Consider the following 10,376-nt stretch of genomic DNA (forward strand, 5'->3'; position numbering starts at 1 on the left):
TCTTAATGTATTCCTCCCTCTCTCCCAGAACACACTATAACAATTTTTAAAAAGATGTGTTTGTGTATATACATGTGTGTATGTGGTGAAGAAGTTCAGCAAAACTAACCAACATATTGAAAAAGTCTGATATTATATGCAATATTCCACACCCCAAATTTCCCCTTTGCAAAGAAGCAGGAGGAAGGCTTGTCTCTTGGTTATTATAGCTTCATATCACTAGGTTTCAGTTGAATTAAATTCACTTTCTAAACAGAAACTCTGAAATACCATGTAGCAAGTAGAAATAAAAAGAGATTTAAAAAATCATAGGTACAAAGGTTGCACAATTTTACTAAAATTGGCATATATCTCAGTTTTGAATCTTTTATTTATACTACTGCTTAGCACAGGTTGCCCCTAGGCAACTTTTCTGTTCCCATCTTTTTTCAGCTACTAAGAAACTAGATTCCAATTTAGAACTCAAGATCTTATTTGAATATTGAAAACCAAAAGAAATAAATTAATAAAAAAACTAGATTCCAAGGGTGAAATAATAAATTAATGTCTACTTGCTATTACTAGGAGAAAAAATATCTCAAGTTCCCTTGAACTAATTTGCTACATTTTACAGAGCTACAAACCTTTGCCCAACTCTCAGTTGGGAGGCTATCTTCTCTAATTCTTTATTCTGCATTTTTCAAAAGGTTATTCCAATCTGCCTTTTATGTTGGGGGTATTTATTTTGTCATTTTTGTCTACTATTCCTAATTTTTCTCTTACAGTGAATGGTACACCATGACTTGGTTTTTTCAAATTGACTTCTTAAAGGAGCCAGAATTGCTTTGCAACAAAATAAAATAAAATAAATACCAAAAATCAAATCAAATAAAACCAACAAAATTAAGTCATCATCTACCACAATGAATAAGTTACAGAAATTTAAAACAGATTTCTTTGAGGGGAAGATTCTTGGAGAAGTGAGGGTGTATGAGGGGAGAGAGAGTGGTGGTAGCAGCCAAGGACTGAATACATCCTGGAGGTGTCCTGCTTATAACCCAAGGGACAGTGAGAAGTCTAGTGCTGAGGACATGACATCCAAGGATTATTTCTTATACTGTTTTGGCCGCTTTGGGATCTACAAGGAGATGCTCAAGGATGAATGATCATCTACCACAACTTCATGTTCCACAACTGGCATGTGTTTAAAGACAAAATCCATCAATGTAGGCTCAGGCACTGGCAGATTTTGCATGTTTGTAGACAAAACTGGGGCCCATAAGGACCCTGGGATTGAGTACTCTATGAAGATTGTCAAAACCAAAAAGCTAGACCATGCGGTGACCATTATCAAGGGGAGTGTGGAGGAGGTGGAAATATCCATAGACAAGGTGGATATGACCATCAGTGAGTGGATGGTCTACTGCTTATTCAATGCATATATTATCAACTTTATTCTATACATCTAACACAAGTGGCTGGCCCTTGACATGCTCATCTTTCCTGATTAGGGCAACACTATGTATTATCACCATTGAGGACCATCAGTACAGTTACAAGATCCATTGGGGGGAGGACAACTCTGGTTTTGACACATTCTGTATTGAAGACATGGCCATCTAAGAGTCTTTCATTAATGTGGTTGACCCCAAGTGGCTAGTGACCATTGCCTGCCTCATCAAGGAGGCAGATTTCTACACAATGAATGTGGACAATGTGACCTTCAGCTCCTCCTTCCTGCAAGTGAAGAGGAATGACAACTTCCACACCTACTTCAATATTGAGTTCACCCACTGGAAGCAGACCATCTTCTTCATGGAAGATTACCTCATCTGAAGACAGGAGAGGAGATCTTTGGCATCATTGGCATATAGCCCAACACCAAGAACATCAAGACCTTGATTTCACCATCCACTTGGACTTCAAAGGGCAGCTGTGAGAACTGTCTTGCCCTACTGACTGTTTATAGAATCTATTGGACTGAGCTATAGCAAAATTTTATAATAAAAATATGAAATATAAAGATATAAAAGTGAAATATATAAAAAGCATTAACATTTTTAAAAAATTGGTGATCAATAAATAGACATTTATGTCTGAGTTAATATAATAGTACAAAGACATCTGTATGGATCACAAGAAATGTTACAGTGAACTGCATAGTCCTCTTTTATAGAAATTAGCTATATTACCTTACTAGATACTCTACCATTGATTTCTATGCATGGGCTATGTAGTACATAAATCAAGATTACAATTCATTTCATCCTGTCTAAATTTACTTTTCTCAAATTGGCACTTGTTCTTAACGTGAGGGCCTGACTAATCTGTCATTCACTTTTTTTAATTACTCCAATCAAATCTCTCCTAGGCTTTTTTTCCCTTTCTGTTCTAATCCTTGTGGTTTTGTATGTGTAATTACTGTCATCTTGATTGATCTTAGCTGTTTTCCTTGGATTACTTAAGGAACTTCCATCCTGAAATAGAGAGGGATTTGATTTATATTATATACACGTGCATATATACCTACATAGGATGTTCCAGAAGTCTTAGTATGGCTTTAAGCTATTAAAGCTTTTCAGATTTTAAGCTATGAGAGCTTTAAACTTCACCAAGTCTTCTGCAATGTCCTCAAACTGCAGATACTTTTGAAAAGCAAAGGGGAAGTGACATTTAAAATTATTTATCAGGATCTAAGAAAGGGGAGTCTCCATTATTCTTCCCTAGATTAGAGTTCTACCTTGTACTCTTTCTATCAGTGCCTTGTCCTTAGAGTAAAGTTGTTTAAAAACCAACAGCCTTATTTTTAACTTTAGGAAATGTATCCTTGGCTCTTCCTTATAGGAACAAAGGCTCAGAAGTCCTGGGATCTTGCCAAATATCGTTTTCTAGTGCTAACCTTGCCAGCGAACTGGTAAGTACCACAATAGGGAAAGGAAAATCACTGTTAAAGACATCAGAACTCAAATCAATGCCGGGGTGCATCTTGACTTGAGAGAGCTGGAGTTCAGTGTTCAAGGTGGGAATGTTCAACAAAAGGAGATTTTACTTTCCACAAAAACAATCAAATGGAGAGCAGTTGAGGTAGTCAGGGCTTTTTATTTTCCCTCTCCTTAAAATCATAGATCTACAAGCTAGAAGAAACCTCAGAGGTCATCTGGGTCAGTTGCTTTATTTTATGGATGCAGAAACTAAAGCCCAAGGGTATAAAAATGACTTGGCTAAGGTCACACAGAAAGTTGTTAGAGGTGGGTTTGGCCCCACATCTCTGACTCCAGCCTCACTAGTTTTTCTCTAATAACTACCATATGTTATCTGGCAGGCTATGCTTCTTAGAGTTTCAGTGAAACTCTGGCAGGAAAATGATGGGAGGTTGGCTTAACCTTTCCTTGGTGACAGCCATGCACAAGTTCTAAAAGTACCTGGTAATGCTAACTGCCCTTTAAAATCCAAAATTTAATTAATTTTTTTTTTTTTTTGCTTTTTGGAGGGGGAAGGCTGGGCAATTGGGGTTAAGCGACTTGTCCAAGTTCACATAGCTAGCAAGTGTTAAGTGTCTGAGGCCGGATTTGAATTCAAGTCCTCCTGACTCCAGGGCTGATGCTGTATACACTGTACCACCTAGCCACCCTAAATACAATATTTAAAGCTGAGGAGAATTCACTATACTAAACGAGTTTAGCCAGAGCATAATAGTAACTGACAATTTATATGTCACCTTAAAGTGTACAAAGTACTTTGCATACATTGTCTCATGTGAGTCTCACAATAAACCTGTGAGGCAGGTACTAGAGGTCTCATTATCCCCATTTAAGAGATGAGGAAAATGAGAGACTAAGGGATTTAACAAGGTGTGGGAAACCTACGGCCTTGAGGCCGCACGTGGCCCTCTAGATCCTAAAGTGTGGCACTTTTATGTGTCTCCAGGCCTTAGGCTCCCTACCTCTGCAGTCTACAATCTAGGGACACTGGCCTTCTTGCTGTTGTTCACATAAAACAATCCATTTCCTGACTGAGAATTTTTACTGGCCTCTCATGCCTGGAACTCTCTCCCAAAATGTCTTTTTTTATAAGAAGCCTCTCTTGATCACTTTTAAAGCTAGTTTCTTCTCTTTGTTGATTATGTCTAATTTATCCTGTATATTTGTTTGTCCCTCACTGTTCACATGTTGTCTCCCCCTTCAGGCTATGAGCTCCTTGAGAGGTCCTTTCTGTCCCCAGCGCTCTGGGGTTTCTGACACCTATCAAACTCTTAATTAATGCTTGCTCACTGTCTATTACTGAGCACGTGGTCCATAAATTTCTGCTTGCAGATATCCAAGGAGCTGGAAACTCACACCTACCTTCATTCCAACTGAACCAGCATTTATTAAGCATTTCTCTTGTATCAAACATGGTGCTAGGATCTTAGGCTACAAAGATAAAAACAAACCAAGTGATGGGCCCGAGTCATTTACCTTCTCAGGGTGGGAACAAAATACTTGCATTCGTGATTGATTCAGTTAGCCAGATCTGTGGCTTCACTGGTATAGCTAATTGGTAGTGCAGAAATGTTCTCCACCAGTGCAGACTCCTCAGAAAATTAGTCTTAGAGAGTCACCCCAAACTTATTGTGTTCAAGAGTTGGCTAAAATACTGAGGAGTTAAGTAACTTGTTGAGGGGTCAGATCAGACAGCAGATATGTGTCAAAGTCAGGCCTTGATCCCAGGTCATCCTGATTCCAAGGCTAGTCCTCTTGGCACTGCCTTGCTCTGCCTTTCAAATACAAAATCTATATAAAGTAAATGTGGAATTGGGGAGCTAGGTGGCACAGTGGATGGAGTGCTGGGCCTGGAGTCAGAAAGACTCATCTTCCTGAGTTCAAATCCAGCCTCAGACACTTACTAGTTGTGTGACCCAGGGCAACTCACTTAACCCTGTTTGCCTCAGTTTCCTCATCTGCACAGTGAGCTGGATAATGGAGTCACAAAGATTCACACAACCAAAATGACTAACAACAACCAAATATGGAAGTAATCTGGTGGGGGCAGGTAAGGGTGGATGAGAACAGAGAGTACTGACAACCAGAAAGGCCTGGCCTAGGAGTTGGCACATGAGCTAAGCCTTGACAAGAGCTAGAGATTGATAGCATTTATAGAACCTGTCACAGGATCCTAAATGGCTTAAGTCCTAACATCTTCATCTTTCCTTGTCAAATTTCCTTACCTCAGAATGAAGAGTTTAGACTAGATCAGGGGTGGGGAATCTGTGGTCTCCAGGCCACGTGTGGCCTTCTAAGTCCTTGGGTATGGCCTTCTGACTGAGTCCAAGTTTTACAGAACAAATCCTTTTATTAAGGGGATTTGTTCTGTAAGTTTGAATTCAGTCAGAGGGCCACACTTGAGGACCTAGAGGGCCACATGTGGCCTGGAGACTACAGGTTTCCCACCCCTGGACTAGATGATCTCTACCTATGACCCTGAATTTGAAATGGCAAAAAAAAAATGCCAATTAAAGTATATTTTTAAATCTATCCACATTAAGTTCTACATTGGTATTAATGTTTTCCAAAACAGAACCATAGAATGCTAATGGAGGAAATGAATCTAGAGATTATTTAGTCCAATCCACATACTTTCATAGGAAAGGACTTTAATGGAGGACTTTGTTGATTGATTAATGTTAAATTTATTTCTTCTGGAGTTTGACATGTTTCCTATTACCATTTTTGAAAGGACAGGGAATTCCTGATTGTTCTCCAGTGACTGCGACTTCCCTCTTGAGTTCCAGGAAGATAGATTATTGTCAGAGGCACTCTCCCTTAAAAGCAAGGAAATGTTTCTATCCATTTTCCCCTCTTTTGATGTCTTTTGAAACTTTCTTCTTATTTTACCTTTTATCTTCCTTATCCTTCCGATAAGGGGTAGAGGAAGGGGATTTCTACCCTTCAACCCCAAATAGTAATGATTACTTACAGCAGAAACACATAGAAGTGGGAGATCTGTGTATGGCCAAGGAAGCTTGAGACTGGAGACCCTGTCTGCCTTATTCTGTTTTATTCTTTTCTTTTATGAGCACAGGTCAGTGAATAAAGATGTTGAGATATGGATGTTTCCATCTTTGTTGATTAGCTCATGGGTAATGCTGAATTGTTCCCAAGTTCCTAAGTGAGGTCGCTGCTTTCCAGAGGGAGAGTCTCTAAACCATATGCTTCTTGGAGAAGAGGGCCAGTAGGACTGTCCTGCAAAAGTACTAAAAACAATGTTTAAAAGCCCCAATTTGGATCTTGTGAAACCTCCATGGTAACTGCTGGGATTTGCTGGGATGGTGCATATTTGAGGTGAATGTGAAGTATCTGTTTGAGAATCTCACAAAGTATCTTTACTTGTGGGGAGGGGGAGGATCAATAAACAAGCAATGATTAACCACTAATTATGAGCCAGATACTGTGCTGGGTATGAAAAAAAAAAAGCAAAAATAGGTCCTGCCCTCAAAAATCTCACATTCTAGTGGGTGAGACATGTAAATAATTAGGCTCATCATAATACAGAATAGATGGAAAGTAACTTTGGAGGGGAAGGCTCTATCATCTGGGGGAGACAGGGAAGGAGGGTATTTAGGAGGACACCAGGTAATACCACCTAAAGAAGACAGTGCTGGAATTGAATCCTAAAAAAGAGCCAGGGATTCTAATAGAGCATTCTAGGAATTTGGAACCATCAGTTCAAAGGCCTGGAGACAGGTGATCATGTGTCATGAATCGGGAATAGTAAGCAGACCAACAAGGATGGATGACAGAATAAAGTATATGGGTAAAGACCAAAGTGTGAGAAGACTGGAAAGAGAGGAAGGGAGATATATCATGAAGTGCTTTAAATGCCAAACAAAAAACTTTGGTTTTGATCCTGGAGGTAATAGAAAACCAATGGAATTTCTTGGGCTGGGGAGTGACATGGTCAGATTTTCACTTTAGGAAAATCAACTTGGCATGATGAGTATAATTGGGTTTATTTGAGTGTTTTCTATTTCTTGTATTGGTTAATATTTACCTCTGAGTCCTTTGTGTCTATTATTGTAGTTCTATGTTGGAAGAAAGAAAAAGGTGGTTCATATCTAGTACCCATATTATACACTAAGTGTCTCTGTGGGAGGAGACTCTATCCATCCACACTGGGGAAGTTTGTCTGTTTCAGAGATTTCCCTGGAGGTGTTGGGACAGAGTCAGAGACAATATGACCCTTTTGGAGCTGATGACCCCCCATAGAAGCCCATAGTGCACTGGGAAGAGGGCCAGTGGATCATAGGATTATATGTATATATCCTTAATTTATCTGTGAGAATGTCACTTTAATAGAATGCAAGTTTCTTGATGGCAGGAATTTTTTCCTTAAACCAAGGCACTTTGACCCAGGTTACCAATAGCACTTGTACTCCTCAGAGGTAGATACCTAGTTAGTAACAATAATTAGTCCTACATAGCCCACCTGCCCTTCCCTGCTACACCCCTGGTGAGCCCATCCATGACTAAGCTCTACTTGGCTCCCCACTGGGGGAAAAGGAGGAAGGGAGGTGGTCTTAACACGTGGTAACTGGTATTTCTGTACTCTCTACCTCCTGAAAATTGGAAATTAGAATTTCCTTTCCTGGTAGTTTTTGAAAAAGGTTAGACTCTTATCTATGGTACAGTGATGTCCCAAAGTTCTTTCTAACCCCTTTATTTATTTACCTCCTGTGGTAGTTTCACATGAGGTATCTCCCCATGAAGCCTAGTATACAAAGTCCCAAGGTCTATCACTGAGTTCTCTTTTCCCCCTCTTTTCCCAAATGAATTTTTGTCAGATACCCCAATTCTTGTGACAATTATGTGTCTAAGTGTAAAGGAAAGCATCAGAAGCCATAAGAAAGCTATAAAACCCAACCAAGAGCTTAGTTTGGGGATCACAGTATTTTGTATTTCTTGAAAGGTAGATGCAAATTGAGAGACTGAAAATCATAACAGGTTAAGATTCTGTCCATTCAAACTACTGAAGCCTTTTGGCACCGAAAAACCCTGAATTTCTTCCAGTAGGGCACGTGGCAGTGGGGGCCACTGGCTCTGTGAGCTCTACTTCACCACTCCTTAGACTTTAGAAGGCTCCAAGTGGGCCAAATGGCCTCTGAAGCAGCTGTTTACACATAAATAGGTACATGAAACCATATAATTTTATATTTATATAAACATATGTATGCATGTGCTCATGGACTTCCCTAGGTAATTCTGTCAATAATATGAAATATTTAAAAAATTCTATGAGTAAGAGAAGATACAAACCTGGGTGCAAGCAAGCAAGTCAAGACCGCCCTCTAGTGGCAATCCATTGCCATTAAACTGAGTTGCACCTGGCCTCTAATCATGAGACCATCAAAATGATAGTCCACCCACCTTTTCATAAAGTTTTAACTTTATCCTCACCACAAGCCATATTTTCATATTCCTAAAGGACCAAGGTGTAAAATGGCATGTGGAAAAGGGACTGAGAGATGTGTCATCCAACAAGTGGGTTATATTATTTAGGTCATGGCATACATGAAATAGCCTAGGCAATCTCTTATCGTTTACTCATATCACTATTTCTTAGAAGTGGAAAAAGTTCTAGTTGGGAGTTGTGTCACATTAAGGACATTTTGTGGGGGGGGGGGCGGCGCCAGTGTAGTAGAATATTCTGACTTAAAAGGACCAATTTAGACTTTCAGTCTTGCACTTGTTTTTTGTTTTTGCTTTTTGGAGGGCAATTGGGGTTGTGACTTGCCCAAGGTCACACAGCCTTGCACTTGTAAATGAAAGCCCAGTGCAGCCCCTGGTTTCCTGAGGACTGTTGGTGAAATTGTTAGGCTCTGATGAGTTCCTAGAGGAGCTGGTGGGATTTCCTTTTCTGGTAGTTTTTGAAAAAGGTTAGACTCTCATCTATGGTAGAGTGATGTCCCAAAGTTCTTTCTAACCCCTTTATCCTAAGAAAAAACTTTCTCCTCTAAATGTGATATACATTTCAGGTGAAGAATGATGGCAGACTAAAAAGGACCTGGGAAATACTGCTAGGATCAAGTTATCACGTGGCCGCTTCCACAGCTTTTCACTGCTTCTCTAAATATAAGAAATTGTAAACTGCCACTTACTACTTATTTGTCCCATGGCCACTGATCAGTAAATAAACATTTATTAAATACCTATTTTGGAGCCATGCTAGATGCTAAAAATACAAGAAAATAACACAGCCCCTTTTCTTAAGGAGCTGATATTCTATCAGGGGAGATGATACCTCTCTCTCTCTCTTAATACAACATATATAAAATACATACAAAATTAAAATACAGTAATGGGAGGATCTCTGGGATCAGGAAATACTTTTACTTAGAAGGTAGCACTTGAGCTGAGATTTCAAGAAAATTAGGGATTCTAAGAGATTGGGAGGAGTGCATTCAGGCATGGGGGACAGCTTGTGTAGAAAGGCAGTCAGGACATGGAATGGCATAGGTGAAGAAGAGCAAGAAGACCAGTTTTTTGTTGGACTGTAAGAGAGGAAAGGTAAGTTGGAGCTACATCATGAAGGACTTTAAATGCCAGCAGTTTGCACTTGATCCTGGAGAAAAAAAAGGAACCACTGGATTTTATTGAGGAGGGGAATGTTATAGTCAGACTTGTCTATGCTTTAGGTCGATTACCCAATTTTTCCTTATCTGTAAAATGGGGAGATTGGGCTAGATAATCACCAAGTTCTCTTCCATTTCTAAATCTCTGATCCTATGAGAGCCAGTGAATAGAAATGAAGTAGATTTCATCAAGGCATATCTTTTTCACTTACTATAGAAGGAGACTCTCACACAGTGCCTTGTATGTAGCAGGCAGATTACATACATGTTTTTGAGTGAATTTATGTAATTGTTGTCTGTTTCATAGAAATTCAAGAGATTGGCTGGACTTGGATAGAAGTAAGTTAGGTATCCAATCTTGGATATAGAAGTAAGCACCACTAGCCAGATCAATTTTTATTTACAGTCCAAGACCTACAGAATCACTGTATTCTCATTCTAAGGCTCTGAACAACCATAATCTTTTCATCATTATTTGCACAAGTAAAGGATCAAGGATTAATACAAACATCCTACAGCTATTGAAGAATATATGATCTTCTGGGTTTATCTCCATCTCCATCTTCTCATTGATGGTAAATCATAATCAGATCTTCAGTGTAATGGGGCAAAGGGGAAAACAGACATCCTCTTTCCTATATTATGCTTAATGACTTCCCGTGTTGGGAATATCCCCCTTTGGGAATGTCTCTCATGTATTCTTACTCTGACCTTCCAGATAGTTAACTATTATAGAAAACAGGCACATTGTTAGTAGCAGCTGAGCTGGGAAAAAATCCTTCAGTGAAGG

General features: G+C 39.4%; 1 pseudogene; it reads left to right on the forward strand.

Moving 5' to 3' along the window:
• The first annotated feature begins 902 nt into the window (after positions 1-902).
• LOC138153205 (protein arginine N-methyltransferase 1 pseudogene) lies at positions 903-1,948 on the forward strand (annotated as a pseudogene).
• The last annotated feature ends 8,428 nt before the right edge of the window (positions 1,949-10,376 follow it).

The sequence above is a fragment of the Petaurus breviceps genome, unplaced genomic scaffold (assembly GCF_028583685.1).
Source record: "Petaurus breviceps papuanus isolate PSGF00001 unplaced genomic scaffold, PetGlider_PUasm1.0 90977, whole genome shotgun sequence".
Classification (NCBI taxonomy): Eukaryota; Metazoa; Chordata; class Mammalia; order Diprotodontia; family Petauridae; genus Petaurus; species Petaurus breviceps.